The sequence below is a fragment of the Perca flavescens genome, chromosome 4 (assembly GCF_004354835.1).
Source record: "Perca flavescens isolate YP-PL-M2 chromosome 4, PFLA_1.0, whole genome shotgun sequence".
Taxonomy (NCBI): Eukaryota; Metazoa; Chordata; class Actinopteri; order Perciformes; family Percidae; genus Perca; species Perca flavescens.
The window spans coordinates 10,083,680-10,099,679 of NC_041334.1; the positions used below are offsets into that span (position 1 = coordinate 10,083,680).

Sequence of the window (16,000 nt, forward strand, 5' to 3'; positions counted from 1 at the left end):
TATCTTTTTAATAAACTGTCTGTACACTTATAAAGTTCTCAATGCTTCGGTTAAAATTTAGCGACCCTCATTATGCTACCATTGAATATCATTTTGTGATATTTTGAGCTTTTTTAGTGGTATAAATAGTGATTAGTTTTTACTTTACCTGTGCCCCGAATACTAGCGTTGTAAGCTAATCAGCGGTTAGAGGCTAACACATTCGATTAGCATGAAAACGTTCCAGAGAGCGATCGAGTGGGTACACATCTGTTATTAACCCCTAGGTTCGTTTTGCGCCGGAATTGTCCTTTAAACTGACCGTTGCCGATCTAAAACAATCTCATAAAATGACTTCAGAAACACATTTTTCGGTGAACTATTTTCGTAAAATACGCAAATGTTTCCAAACGAGCTACCATGTTGTTACGTTTTAAAATCCGGGAGCAGACAGCCCACGAATGAAGCGTTCGTCCAATCAGGTGCAGCCATCGCGGCTGTAGGAGGTTCTTTCTGTTCTTTTTGCTTTTCAGTGATCAGTGAAGAGAAACTGATAACTGCTAGTGGCGAGCCCATCAAGCATCCAATGCTGGGAAGTGGTGCGGTCCCTGCCCTCAAAAAACGCCATGTGGACACATACCATGAATCTGTTGGCATTCTGTTCTGCAGTGTGTAAATGAAATAGGTACAGAGCAACACACAGACTGTTCCTATACTGTATTTGTGTTGCCAATGCAGCCTTTGGAAGAATCTTATGCATCATGGGTCTGATTGTAGACATTCAGAACTAGTTTAAAGCCTTCCTCAAGGGGAACCGTGATGAAAATATACTCTGCACTTTATCAACAACAGGTGCTGAAGAGCCTTTTAACCCCTGTGACTTCAGTTTAGCAGCTCATTGGCACAGAGACGTTTTTTTCTCAGCAGCTCCTGGGTGTGAATATAATTCATCAAATGAATATACGAGTGTCAACAAAGAGTAACTGCTTCTTTTAAGAGCTGCAATGTTGCAGATGATCATTCATACAGGGAGAAATCCATCATAGAAGAGGCAGCAATAGCAGTTTCTCTACCAACAGAAGCCTTGATAGACTAGAATGCAATGCAGCCACAACACAAGATGTCCATTGAGAAGTCCACATTCTTGTTTTACTCAAACTTGAAGTAATCACTACCTCCCCACCTGCACTTCTGACTGGGGTAGAATTACGAATTACATCTACTCTCATCACTGTAACAATGTTGTTTTTGTGTAGTCCTTGTACTTTGAGTATTTAAAAAGAAATATCAGTAATTTTACTTTTCCTTCCATAAATGCCAGTAAACGCCCGGAAATCCCCCTAATTTTCGGCAGTTATCGACAATTTACAGGCTGTGAACGTCACGTTCGTCTGTGCCACATATTGTCGGAAACGAACCATGACGTATGTGGAGAGCCCCCGCGGAGGTGTTAATGGATCTAATTAGAATATGAATAGGCGCCTGGCCAGAGAACGTCTGGCCAGGCTGGAATTTCCTCACTCACTATTGGATGAAACCACTACTTTTAAACAAGAAAAATCTCTCGTGAGTGGTTGACAGGTCTGTCATGGGTTAGGCTATTGGTCAACCTGGGCCATTATATATATATATATATATATATATATATATATATATATATATATATATATATATATATATATATATATATATATATATTATTTATTTATTTATTTATGTATTATATATATTTATTTCATATATGCTATGTTGTTTATTCATGTCATGATTATCATAGTTACAATTATTTCCCAGGAACGTACTGTTTATTCAAAGATAGAGCTTTATTGACACAAAACACAGACAGAAAAAAAACTATGTACATAGCATCGGAGACACACAGCACATACAACAAATATCCCACGCTCACGAGAAGCAGCACCGTCCACATCTAACCCGCGGCTGCCTCGGAGCTGTAGGTAACTTCGGTCCATTTTGCAGACGTCTGTGGTGCGTTGTCCTGGATGTCTATGTTGCGCACTTCCAAATGTCCCGCTCACCCGCAGCCAGCACACTCTGTTTCGCTTCCAGCAGCTGTAAAAATCAATCAATAAAGACAGTCAGTACTGCGCAATGCACTGCTTATGGACACAACACATCTATTAATGCCCCTGAAAAATATTCACATTAACCAAACGGATCTAATCTTACCCTCTTTTCTTCTCGACCGACTCCGAGTTGAACTCTTCACAGCTTCTGCCCGCGATGCCACATCTGGTTGTTTCTAGCTGAAGCTCCTGCGTGCTGTCTCGTAGTATGTCTTACAGGCAGCTGGAAAACAATTATATGAGAGTGGTATGAATAAAAAAACATAAGTCACAGTAAAATTAAACAAGGAAAGATGAGAAAGTAAAAATTACTTACACACAATGGCGTCATTATCAGCATAATGTAAATCTGGACTTGCAGACAGCTCCGAGCAAATATAGGTCACAGTCTCGTTATGGGGCGAGGTTAGTCTGTTAAAAAAAAAAAAAAAAAAAAAAAAAAAATCGGTATCTATTAACGTATCTATGTCCATATACAGAAGAATTAATGAAATTCATTAAATGAAAGCATATCCTTTAAATCTTACCCTTGCTCCAGTTCGTACCGCCTGCTACAGTTTGTCTCAGAGTTGTGAAGACGGCGAACTGCTTTCTGTAAATTACGAGATAAAAAAAAAATACTTTTATAAAACAACTCACCCGCTTAGCTCTGTAATGAATGGCGCTGAAAGAAGCCACAGGTCTGTGCTGCTCGCGTTTAGACTTGCAGGTTTAAAACATTACTGCCAAGTCTAAGTAGCCTGTTTAACATCCAAAGACAGTCATTGTACTTCTCAAGAATAAACAATACAGACTAGCTCGCCGTTTCATTAATAATCATATACTTACGTTGTCTTCTTCTTTTCTGTGAACGCATCTTTGGAGCCCCGGAGGTGATATGGAGGAGAGAAAAAAACCACTCCAAACGTCTTGAACAACTCCTGTGTGTTTCCAAGTGAAGTTTGACAGAGTGTACAGCGACTCTTTTACCAGTTGGCCTGAAATATTCCCATATTTCAGAAGCTTTTGCTCTAACTCTCGGACTCATCTCTAGCCGCTTTTTTTTTCAAATGAGAGCAGTGAAGGTGGGGGTAGGGGGCGGGGCAGAGTGATAGACAAAGAGGAGCAGATTAACCAGCAGGGCGCGAACAGCGCACATACTGGTGTGGAGGTGAATTACAGTGAGTTATAATACAATACTGGGAAATAATAATAGGACAATTGATGTCTGGATTATGAGGCCATTTCAGCAGAGCCAACAGCTTCATATGCCATGGGCATGTGAATATGGTGCTGAATTTGCCAGTATTTTAAGAAGATAAATGGTTGGGACCTTGTCATGCAATGACAAACCTGATATGTTTTATGTGAAGCACAGTGTTTTGGTGTCAGCAGAACTCTTAAACTGTACAGAACTTCTTAAACTGTACAGTGGAGCCTCTGTCTCCATTCCACCAGACAATGTTGGATGAGCAAGACCAAAGACTGTAGTCATGCCACTATGCACAGTGGTTGAGCTCGAGGAGACTGTGATGTTTGCATGGAATGCACATTTTACCTTTGTGGCAAAGCCTGATTAAAACTAATTGTTGAAATAAATTATTTTGTGTATCTTTTTTACATAACATTGGTCATTGCTAATGACATACAAAGTAATTAATCTAGCATACTTTCATTAAATAAATCAATTCAAGCTAAAATTGAAGAGTCTACAATTAGGCTATACTGAGTCTGATCTATTTTAAGAGATTTTCTTAAAATTAAGTTAATACCTTTTAGAAAAATGTCACCTGGGGTAAAACTCCCCCTGCTGCTACCATGATTTGCATTTGTATAGCTCACAGCATTTTCATTTACATGTGAAAGCCTCCCCTAGAATTAGAAGGGGGGGTCATGGGGGACAACTGCCAAGCAAGGCCCACGTCAATTTCCGACAATTTACGGCAGTTTTCGGTGTTGCCTGTAAATTGCAAGGGGGTAAGCTTCGCTTCAGAATGCGAACCTCCGATGGCGCCATTTTGTTGCTACAAAGCGATCACCTCTTGGTAGCATTACACTGACCGCCATTTTTTTTTTACGTCACTTGACAGCGAATAACTTTACATCTGAAGCGTTTAAAGACTCTATTTGTCCATTGTTTTGAAACACGACATTGTATAAAAGGCTCCATTACCTTGTACCTCACGTTATGGCTCCGTAGCAGGCGTTTTTGTAAAAATAAACTAACGATTGTGTCATAACCAAGTGACTTACTGTCGCACAGTAGAGGAATTACCGTATAGTACAGGAGAAGCTCGCAGGCAGTTTCGACTTACATTAGCTGTTTAGGTTTAATTACTAATGTTAACTAGCATGTTAGTTAGCAATAATTAGCCTGTGCTTATGTTATCTCCTTACATATACCTACACTCTCCGTCTCTGTAAGATTGGAAATGATTGAGATTTCTCTTGGCACAGCTACCAGAAGACTTACAACTTTCAGACACGTTGCTCACGTCACATTTACGTTGTCTCTGTCAGTTGGAGGCTGCGCAGTAAAGCAAGAGATCACAGGAAAAGTGCTTCTAATAACCTTCACTGGTCTCCGTCCAGAGCAACGGGGTCTATTGGTCCATTTTTATATATGTCAATGGTAAATTGCCGTGTGCAGCCGTAAACCTGAAGTTCCATGACAATCTACAGTCCCGCATACTGACGAAAATCCCACTTTTCATGCAGTGTCTTAAGCTAAAAGATAAAACTTCCTTTATCACAATGGAAATTATGCCATTAAGTTTAAAAAAAAAAGAAAAGAAAAAAGATTGCATTTTACCTTAATTAATCACTGATTTAATGCACCATCTAGCAAGCATGCTAACTGACCCAAATCAAACACACCTGTGCCTGACCAACAGGTGCATGCTGGGTTGTGGCTAACATGCTTTGCTAACATGCTCATGGATCTGGATCCTCCAGTAGTGACTCCTGCTTACACTTTTACCTTCAGGAGCGTGAGGACGTTCTGCTGTTTGTGAAAGCTTTAAGGAGCGCACTGGGACAGAGAGGCTGAGTGGACTGGTTATACTGGGACAGAGAGAGGCTGGGTGGACTGGTTATACTGGGACAGAGAGAGGCTGAGTGGACTGGATATTAACGTTATGCAGATTGTGGAGGACTTTGTGGCTCAAGACTTCTAGACAGGTGGGTACAACAACAAACTCATTAAACTCCCTCTCACGGTGACTACATCAACACGTACACTGCGTTTTTGTGTGTGTGTGTGTGTGTGTGTGTGTGTGTGTGTGTGTGTGTGTGTGTGTGTGTGTGTGTGTGTGTGTGTGTGTGTGTGTGCGCGCGCGTGTGTGTGCGTGCGTGCTATGCGATATAAAAACTCTGCTGTCTCACCTTTGCTGTAATATGTGTGTTTGTGGCTGCAGCTGCTGTGGAGTGTTACACATCTCTGTGTTGTTTCTTTGTGATGTTTTATTCTGCTGTTGATTCTATATGAGATCGTTTCCGGCTATTTATTTTATGTGGCTTAATATTGCTTGTTGCACCCGCTGAGTTGTCCACAGACCTTTTTTTTTTTTTTTTTTTTAGGAAGGAGCTTTGCCTCCTTCTGGTTAAATCGAGTGAGGCTGAACTGAGGAAGGAGGCTGTGTATTTATAACTGATGATCAGTTAGTTGTATGAACAGGCTGAAGGAAGCCATCTATAGAAATGGAATGTGTCGTTGTCATGTCGTTCCACTTGTGTGTACATCGACATTTTATGCAATTTATTTCATAGCCCAAAGGTGTTCTTTAATTTAAAGTGCTCATATTATGCTCATTTTCAGGTTCATAATTGTATTTAGAGGTTGTACCAGAATAGGTTTATGTGGTTTAATTTTCAGAAAACACCATATATTTGTTGTACTGAACTGCAGCTCCTCTTTTCACCCTGTGTGTTGAGCTCTCTGTTTTAGCTACAGAGTGAGGCATCTCACTCTTCTGTACCATCTTTGTTGGGAGTCGCACATGTGCAGTAAGTACTGCTAGGCAGAGTATGAGGGCGTGGCTTGCTAGCAGCTAGGCGAGCATTATAACGTGTGTTACAAAGTGACCCCTGTTTGTCTCTGAAGTAAAGGCTGGACTACAATAGAGCTGTTTGGAGCAGTTTGTGAACAGTGTTTTCTGTTGGAGATGGTAAGTCCCTTTGGGGTGGACTTTGGGCTTTTTCACTTTGGAAGCCTATAACATGCACAAAAAAAAAAAAAAAAAAATAATAGTCTAGGAAAAGAGTGTAAGGAAGATTTTTTAGTAGCCTGCTGTGGTCCATTTACACAGTAGAGAACGGGCGTGTTGAGTGAATGAAACAATAAAACACACACACACACACACACACAAAATAATAATAATTGGCAAGTTAGCAGAACATACACATTGTAAACAGTAAACCCTATCCGTTGTTTCTTTACCATACACTTTGTGCCTAACCTTACTCAGCACTTTGAACTCCGTCTTACAAGAAGGACAAAAAAGTAAAGTTGTGTGTGTGTATATATATATATATATATATATATATATATATATATATATATATATATATATATATCTCTCTATATCTCTCTCTATCTCACAATAAAGGAAAGGGAAAAAGCATGATATGAGCTCTTTAACAGTAGTATCACATATCATCATTACTCAGAGTACATTTTAACTGACCTACTTTTCACTTTACTAAACTACATTTTTTACCATGATTTTATTTTTGAGTAAAATTTCTTAAAGTACTTTTACTTGATAACAATATTCTAGAAGTACTATTTCTATCCGTGTTTTTTTTTTTTTTTTTTTTACAATTTGGGAAATATGTCGGTAGACATAGAATATGTACTGTATAAGTACTGTAGTAATATATGGAGCGAAATAAGAGTTGAAGTAAAAGTCAGTAACTGGGCTGTAGTTTCAACACATTCTCACTCCCAACTCGTCAAATGCTGACAGTTGGTCGTGACCCCTTGGTGTCATTTTTCAACGCTCTGGGTATCGCTTTGGCTTCATATTTTAACGTGCTAGGTCCAAAAATAATGGACTACAAGGGTAGGGCTTTCCTTCATTTCCAAGAAATCTTTGCAGGTTTACCCACTGAGTATTGAGCAGTCAGGTGTTACAGAGACTGTCCAGGTCTGATTGAAAGATAAAAATCCCTAACAGCCAATTTGTCCATCAGCAGTTTGAGTCCTGTCAAATTTTCCCTGGGAAAGAACTAAATTCCCTACATGTACCTCCAGGATTAGCTAACTACTCTACATAATGCCGAACAATGAATGTGACTGTTTATTCCTGGCATTATTGACATTGTGGATTAACTCTTCAGCTTAACTGCACCTCTGGTTTAGTCTGAACCCGGCTGCTGTGTCTCATTGAAATCACCTAGACTCCTGTAGAGCTCAATGTATCTGAGGTTTAACTTAAACCTGCTGCAGACTTGGTTTAACTGAGGTTTAGGGTCACTTTTTATATATTTGACCATGTATGTTCTTTTAAAGGCAACACTATAATCAAAATGATATCATTGTGTCATTGCGAGGGAAGATGTCACTTCTTTCTCAATTCATTTTTGATGCCAGAGACAGGGTTACTAATTATCTAGTCTATATCCTTGACGTTCCACTTCCGAAATTCCGCCGGATGCATGTATTTTCGCTGTCAATTTCCTTCCTCCTTCCTTTTTCATTTTAAACTGCGGTGGATTTCTTAGGACTATGGTTAACTGCTCCCTCAGATCTCTGCGGGGTAAATCCAGACAGCTAGCTAGACTATCTGTCCAATCTGAGTTTTTTTTTTCTCGCACAACTATTTTGCAGCGGCTCCGTGCAGACGATTGTGATTGGTTTAAAGAAATGCCGATAAATCAGAGCAAGTTTTTCTTCCATCCCAGAATGCTGTGTGGACTAGCCAGACCCTCCTCCGCTCCGCAGCGTGTGGATGGTCTGGTAAAGCGAGACTACAGCTGACAAACACAACAAGCCGAAGCAGTCAGACAGCTAGACCATTTCAAATGGAGGGGCCAGGCTGGGGCCACATGTGATTTTAGGGGTACCAAATATATTAAGCACGAGCATTACATAACACCATCCCTCCAAAGGTTAGGTTCTACACTAGACTAACGATACACATATAACAATAAACACAAGAATACTCAGTCAGTGTTAACCTACATTTCATGTATTAGTCCACATGAATAATGTCCCCTCTTTGGGGATAAAGGTGGGGTTAAAAATTTATGAAAATATTTGCCACAGTTAAGGGTGCCAAAGAGGGGCCAAGGCTTAATATTACGGGGGCACTGGCCACTCTTGCCCCCCCCTCACCTGAAGGCAAGACATGCCAGTTTGCCAGTAATGTAAGTTCAGTTGAACATGTGCTTGTTCTGATAGAAATCTGGTTCAACTAGTAGCCTACACAGCTATGTTTTAAATCCCTGAGCTAGTCAGATAAATAGTAGATTTTAGACTTATACCCTTTTCCCACCAAAATTAGCGTGTATATAATTAAACTTGGTAAAAACCCACTAAAAATAGACTCCTTTCCCATTGCCATTTTTTTTCTGGTGACTCAAACGCACCAGAAAATAGGGTTGGTAAACCGTAGAAAGCAGCATGGAGGCCAGTGTAAATGTTACGGTGGATGCTTCTTTTTTACATCCGTGACCTATTTAGTTTCTCTTTTAAACTCTGTGCCGACTAATTTGGAACTGCTTGCACAAAGACAGACGGGAGTTGTGGCTGAGATGAGTCTCAGAAGTTACCGATGGCGTCGACGAGCCTTTAACGCCATTATGAACGCATCCACCTGGGTGTCATGGTTCCATTACTGCCGATGAATAACACGTGACTTCCGCAGCCATTTGTCCTGGGTATGAATGCCGATTGTAACCTGAATTTTTTTAATTTCTGGCAACAACAAGCTGCACCTCTCGCTACATTTGGAGGAGTCTTTGAGCTTGGACCGACACTGTTGGCCAGTTATGACATATTCGGTCAAGAAATGTAAACTATGAAGGAGCTGACCTGTGATTTCGGACACACCTTCAGAAACTTTTCAGAAAAAAAAACATGGAAAAGGACATGGCAGTATATTCTACTACACTATTAGCAGTGGTGGAATGTAACTAAGTACATTTACTCCAGTACTGTACTTAAGTACAAGTTTTGAGGTACTTTACTTGAGTCTTTTCTTTTCATGCCACTTTCTTCTTCTTCTACTGCGCTACATTTCAGAGAGAAATATTGTACTTTTAACTCCACTACATTCATCTGACAGCTTTAGTTACTAGTTACTTTACATATTAAGATGTTTGCACACAAAACACATGTAGTTTATAAAATCTGATGTTTTATTATAAACGGAACTAGCCAACAATATAACAGCCTACAGGTCCAGCTGAAATAATTAGACCATTAATCACACAACTGGTTGGATCGTTTCCAGTTTGTAAAATGTGAGGATTTTTCTTAACTTGTAATACTTTAAGTACATTTTCCTGATGATACTTACATACTTTTACTCAAGTAACATTTTTCAATGCAGGACTTTTACTTGTATTTTTACAGTGTGGTATTAGTACTTTTACTGAAGTAAAGGATCTGAATACTTCTTCCACCACTGGTTTTTAGAACGACAGGCGATACCTTGGAAATGATGCACAGCAGAAACAGCAAAGAAAACGACAAACCATACGTAATAAGAAGTCAAGGACACTTTGTTTCACAATTACTCAGTGACCCATTTTGTCACACTTTGACATTTGACTCTTGCTGGGCCTCCAGACCCTAAACTTTTAGCGATTCTCTTGTCAATCTGTCATTGTTTTGTGCTGGTTTAGGTAGCAATTAACAATGACCTTTGACCCTACACATGTTAAGGATACGTTTTCAAGTAATCTCAGTTTAGAAGAGTTGGGCAGAGTTATTAATAGTTTTAAGAATAGAGATGGGAAGATGGCGACTAAGTAAAGAAAAGAAGAACTGAGCACATTTCCCTGATTTGGGGCTTGACTTTGCGGTCTCGGCTCATTGTCTGAAAAATATTTCTCTACACGTGCTATCGATCTGCAGGCTTAAGGGACTTTTAGAGGCACGGCAGGTTTAGGTAGCGTAAAATGGTGACCTTTGACCTTGCATGGGATTGCACTGTGTTTTTAACAAGCACCAGGTGTAACAAGCTCCACTGGGGTTTCAGGGAAACATGCTAGTATTTAAAAAAAGGGGCATTCCACCCTAAAACTGAATTCACATGATGTGGTGAGGGTGAGAAACGTTTAGATGGTTTTGAATAGAAACAATAAAGTCTCATGATACATATTTTCTAATGGTTTGATGGATACGCCACCAAGTTGTGACAGAGAAACAAAAAAAATTAAATAAAAAAGCCAAATACGTATTGTGAGACTGGTTTTTTCCCAAGACAAAGTGCTGTTAGAATGCTTTTGGGCAAAACAAAAGACAATCAAAACAAACAAATAACCAAATCACATTACAGCTTCTCCAAAGCAGTTGTACTCTTATGACAGAAAGTCGTATGTACATATCTTAAGCTTTAGTAATGTAGCATGCAGACCTTTTTTTAAAAATACTAATCTCGTGTGTACTCCAGTGATAAACTGGGCTTGTTAAACGTCACAAATTTAAGCCTCGTCAACTATGATCATATGATTTTTTAAAGATGTTTATTCAAATATACATTTCATGGCGTTGAGTGTCCTTTTATGTCAGCTGTAGATGTTGCTTGTTTCTGAATCAATGACCTATTTATCACAAAATATTTTTCACATAGACCAAAAGGCCATTTATGACTTTTAAAAAAATATTTTTATTCCAATCTTCAGATTTTGTACATGGATCAGTATGGTAATACATCATGCTTTGCTGTTATATTGGATATCAACTTGTGAAGGTTAAACTCCATGTTGCCAATAAAAAAAAAAGATCACAAAATGAAAGGTGATTTCAGGTGGGATAAGCCTCAGCCGCCTCACTTATAGAAAATGGCAAGAATTCCGTTTTTAGGGTGCGATTTCCCCGTAACATACAGCAGCCGCTGCTTCTCTAGATGGTGCCAAAATACCCACAATACTCTACAATGTGTACATTAACAAGAAAAACGTGCCAGGTGGGGTGACGTGTTAAAATAACAAGATGTGCAGTCCCTTATGACACACGTGTGGATGTCTGGACAATTGATGGCAGTTGGGTTAAAGATTTTTAACACATTTTTCACCACGTAATAACAGGGGAGTTGTGTTGCATCTTTATATTCTCACCCCAGACTTTGAATGATGGGTCTGAGTGCGCATTGCTCCTGTGGTGTTGTGTAAAATTGGGTTGTGTATATAGTGCATATAGGCAACATTGTTGTACTTCATGTCTTTGTATTGTTGTCTTTTTGTTTATTTGTACGTCGTTTGTGTTTTTTTTTTTTTTTTTTATTATCTTGCACACTCCCGACTGTAGATCTAGTTTCCCATTTGGGATAATAAAGTGACTGAAGTGAATTGATAAGCCTATAATAAGCTTTCATTCTTGAGCGTCTCCTACGATGCAGCCTGGCTGGTACGAGGTTATGTCTCTTACAGCAGCAGATTGGAGATGCGTCCTTTTTAAAAGAGAGAGCTCAGTGCTGTCACACATGCACTGATGAAGGCTTCATGTCAAAACCATTTAGCAGATTTGTCAGCTTATTGACTGGAAATGGAATTCACCCAAAAGCTCAAACACATGAGGTGATTCTTCTGCTTTTGGGAAATGCACACGGTTGGGTTGGGTTGGTATGTTTTAAGTTTCCCATTTTTCAAGTTAGGTCAATTATCAAGAATTGTACTGTTAGGGCTAATAGATTAGGGCTGTACAATTAATCGCAATTTCATCAAAATCACATTATGGACTACTGCAATATCCAAATCGCACGGGGCAATATTTGTTAAAGGCAAAATATGTCAAACCATTCAAGTACAAACAAGTATTGTGTTGCTGCAGAGACGTCTTAGTCTACAAATGCTATCCTACAGAGTAAAGAAAACATCTCTGTTTGGTACAGAACCTCGCAAAAATCGCACTATAATCATTTTCATATTTATTCTTTTATGAAAATGAGAATAATGACACAACATGTATCATTGCCTACAATATCATGAATCCTATCAGTCAAAATAATCGCAATTAGATATTTTCCACATATCTTGCAGCCCTATTCAAGATTACTCTAATGTTTTGGACATACAGGCTGCCACATACAAATGCATACAATTGAAGTGCAGTAACAGACATAAAAGTGCATAACTACTGTTCTCAAAGAGCGTTTGGAGGGAGGGAGGGAGGCTACTTCGCCCCCATCACTTTAGTTGCTGTGTGAACCAGTCCGTTTATTTGGGATTTTACCTCAACTTATTATTACATATATTTGCAGAGAGGGTGGCAAACAGGACAGGGCCTGGAGGAAAAGAATAAGAGGAAACTGAGTTACAGATGTTTTGACATCGATCGGTCGGAGCTGTTGCACAAACTTCACACAACGTGTCCTTTTTGTTGTTTGTGGGTAGAAAATACAGACTGCAAACACTGATTAACTTTTTATGTGCCTTTTTAAACTAGTCATTATTTCCAAGCTCATCAAACGTCATTGCTGCGAAGTCCAAAAAGTAAAAACAAACAACTTTTGATTATTAAGTAGCATAATGTGGAGAAGATTCTGTTTTGTAATTGTTGGTACAAAGCCTAGATTGTAAAAATAGTGGGCAGGGCATCGGTTAGGTCACTGGACTGTTGTTTTGAAGCCTCGAGTTTGTCACCATCTTTTTTTTTTTTTTTTTTTTTTTTTTTGCAACTGGATGTGGCGATTTTGACGCGGGGGTGGAGCTTGGGAGGATGACGCGGCCAAGCCAGTGTTGTTTATGGTTACATGGAGCTGTGCTAAGCTAAATGGCTAAAGGGGGAAAGTTGCAGATTTTTCAACCCTTCAGACGCGAGTCATCCAAGTGGAGATTTACCGGAGGGTAAACGCGGACCTCGGGGTACTGGCGCCATTCTTCCTGCATGTACGGCAGAAGAGAAAATCTGCAGACTTTCCCTTAAGTTACCAGGTAGCGGTAGCTAGCAAGCTTGGTTGTCATAACGCTTTTTTTGGGGGGGGACAAAGTGTTAACTACTAACTTTGAAGTGAAAACACACAGTGAGAGGGTCAAAGTTAAATGTGACAACACCAAAAACAAGTTCAGGTCTATGTTAATGCCCACCGTGCCATGGTTAGCATTGCTAAACCTCTGTCCTGAGTGACAGGTCGGCATGTAGCCACGCCCCTAAAGCATGTCCTGTTTTATCTATCTATTTTAAAATAGATGGGACCATAATTTACTAAATATGCATCATACTATATTGAAGAATACTACTAGAAACTAGCGATTGAGAGCATACACTTATGAAAATGTTTACTGAGGTAATAAATCAAGTGAGAGGTAGGCTCATTTCCCCATAGACTTCTATAGTTAAACAAACTTATTTTTGGAGCCAGTGGAGTCGCCCCCTGCTGGAAATGAGATAGAATGCAGGTTTAAGGAGCTTCAGCACTGGCTTCACTTTTCAGAATGTTAGGTTGGGTTAAGTGTGGTGCAATATGGGTATTAGACCACAATGTAAAGTCTCACTCCCTCTGAATTCTCACAGGTGCTCACAATTGCCTACAGTAACCTCACAGAAACATTAATGGGCAAAATAATGGGTCCAGCCTCCTGACCTCTACAGTTTAATGTTCTGCTCGGAAAGTGTGTGTGTGTGTGTGTGTGTGTGTGTGTGTGTGTGTGCGCGTGCGCAGCTAAGGGAACCAGGTCCAGATGTGACAGAAGGTGAACGGCAGGGAGAGTTGGGGAAAAGGGGGTGTGAGGAGTGGGGAAAAAGGGGTACCGGGGGCGGAAGAAGGCGGGGGAGGGAAGGTTAAAATGACAACGGAAATCCCTCCAGTGTGAAGTGATGATTTCTGACAGTGGGTCAACCTGTCGTGCCCACAACAAGCATTTGACCCCCTCAGACCTAAAAATGATTTCTAGATTCAAGCTGTTCTGATCCATTAGCATCAAATGCCTTCCTCCAAGACTCACAAGTCATTTTGTTTCATTTTAGACAACAGTAATGTGATTTTTTTAATTTCAACTTTGCACACTGTCATGCTAAAAATATAAGATCTTTCTAACATTTGTCCAATTCTTTCAAGGAGTGGTTTTTGTGCGATGACTTATTGCACATTTAAAGGTCTCGTTCTAGAATTTCCAGAAAGTTATGTAGTTTAAAACCAGCAAAACCACCAATTGTCATATCTTTTTTTTTTTTTTTTTTTTTTTTTAAATCAGATATCAGATTTTTACGATGGGTTATTCCTATTATATGAAATAAGTGATTGATGTCTCTTTATTTCCATGTGGAAACCTCAAAAGCCAAAATGACGGTGTAATTGAGACCGGATCCCCCTCTATTAGTCTCAAATTCCTGAGGACACCCTGTAACACCCTGCAGTGCCCTGCTACACCATCATCTACTACAACTACTATTTCTAGTCATAGTCCCATTATCTTTATTGTGACTATAATTGCCACTGTTCATCACACCCCCAACCGGCACCGTAAGACACCGCCTACCAAGAGCCTGGGTCTGTCCGAGGTTTCTCCCTAAAAGGGAGTTTTTTTCTCACCATTGTTGCACTAAATGCTTTCTCTTGGGGGGAATTACTGTAATTGTTAGGTCTTTTATAATTTATAATGTGGTCTAGACCTACTCTATCTGCAAAGTGGCTTGAGATAACTCTTGTTATGATTTAATACTATGAATAGACTAGAGTTTAATTGAAATGCCAGACACTGGTGAGCGTGCGGGTTACCACATACCTGTGTGTGTGTGTGTGTGTGTGTGTGTGTGTGTGTGTGTGTGTGTGTGTGTGTGTGTGTGTGTGTGTGTGTGTGTGTCTGTGTGGGGGGTGTATAAGGACTCATGAGCCACAAATCTGGTTTCCAGGATAATTTCCAACCACTGTGGAGTGTGGCTGGTGCAGTACAATATTTTATTTATGTGTGTGTGTATATATATATATATATATATATATATATATATATATATATATATATATATATATATATATATATATATATATATATATATATATATATATATATATATATATATATATGACTGAATTTGTCCTACAGAGTAATATAAAAGGGTTTGATTTCTGAAATTGGAGCAATTGGATGAAAAAGCTGTTATATGACAAATGTCTGTCTTGTTAAAGGACTACTGAGCAAGGCATCAACCCCTTCATTGAATGTCATATATCCTGGATTAGATCCGAGAAATAAAACGTTGATAGCTTGTTATTTTAATTTTTACATCGCCTAACAATAGTGAGGAGACATCTTGTACTGAGAAACCATTTTTTTTTCCTATTTCCTTCTTGTATAAATACAAATAATAGTTGAATAAACAACTTCAACAGCTTTTCTTTTTTTTACCGACACTTGCTGTCGAGTGTACAAATATCTTAAATGATAGTAACACATTTTATAATTCTAGTTTAAACTTTATTTAATAAGAAACATTTACATGTTATACTGTCTCCTCATATTAAAGTTATACTTATTTAGTTTTTTGTAAATGTATCACTTGTTAAAGAATTTTAGTATATCCATTTTACAATGACCATTTCTGCATGTTTACATTTTGTATTATGTACAGAATCCAGTCAGTTCTGTCATGTGAAATATATCTGAAGAGAAACTGAAGAGAGTTTACAACAAGTGACGGCAGAAATTCTCATTTTATAGGTTCAAGCCCACACTCCTCTTTGAGCTTGTTTTCCCCAGTGTACTCACCACTTTGCTTCTGCACCACGCCGGACCCCATTTTGATCACGTCGCATAGGAAGGACATCACAATGGCAACGAGTCGCAAA

The 16,000-nt window shown here is 39.2% G+C and overlaps 2 long non-coding RNA genes across 2 annotated transcripts in view; one reads left to right on the top strand and one right to left on the bottom strand.

The window, feature by feature from the left end:
• Positions 1 to 1,883: 1,883 nt before the first annotated feature.
• LOC114554583 (uncharacterized) lies at positions 1,884 to 3,095 on the bottom strand. The gene is made up of 5 exons (XR_003692441.1): positions 2,895 to 3,095; positions 2,594 to 2,658; positions 2,383 to 2,477; positions 2,170 to 2,289; positions 1,884 to 2,052 (listed from the first exon to the last, which is right to left on the bottom strand). It is a non-coding gene; the product is annotated as an uncharacterized LOC114554583 (long non-coding RNA).
• Positions 3,096 to 4,828: 1,733 nt separating this feature from the next.
• The window catches only part of LOC114554670 (uncharacterized), a 34,539-nt gene continuing 23,367 nt past the window's right edge, over positions 4,829 to 16,000 (top strand). The window contains exon 1 of the long non-coding RNA XR_003692450.1: positions 4,829 to 5,225. This is a non-coding gene — a long non-coding RNA (uncharacterized LOC114554670). The remainder of the gene's footprint in view (positions 5,226 to 16,000) is intronic.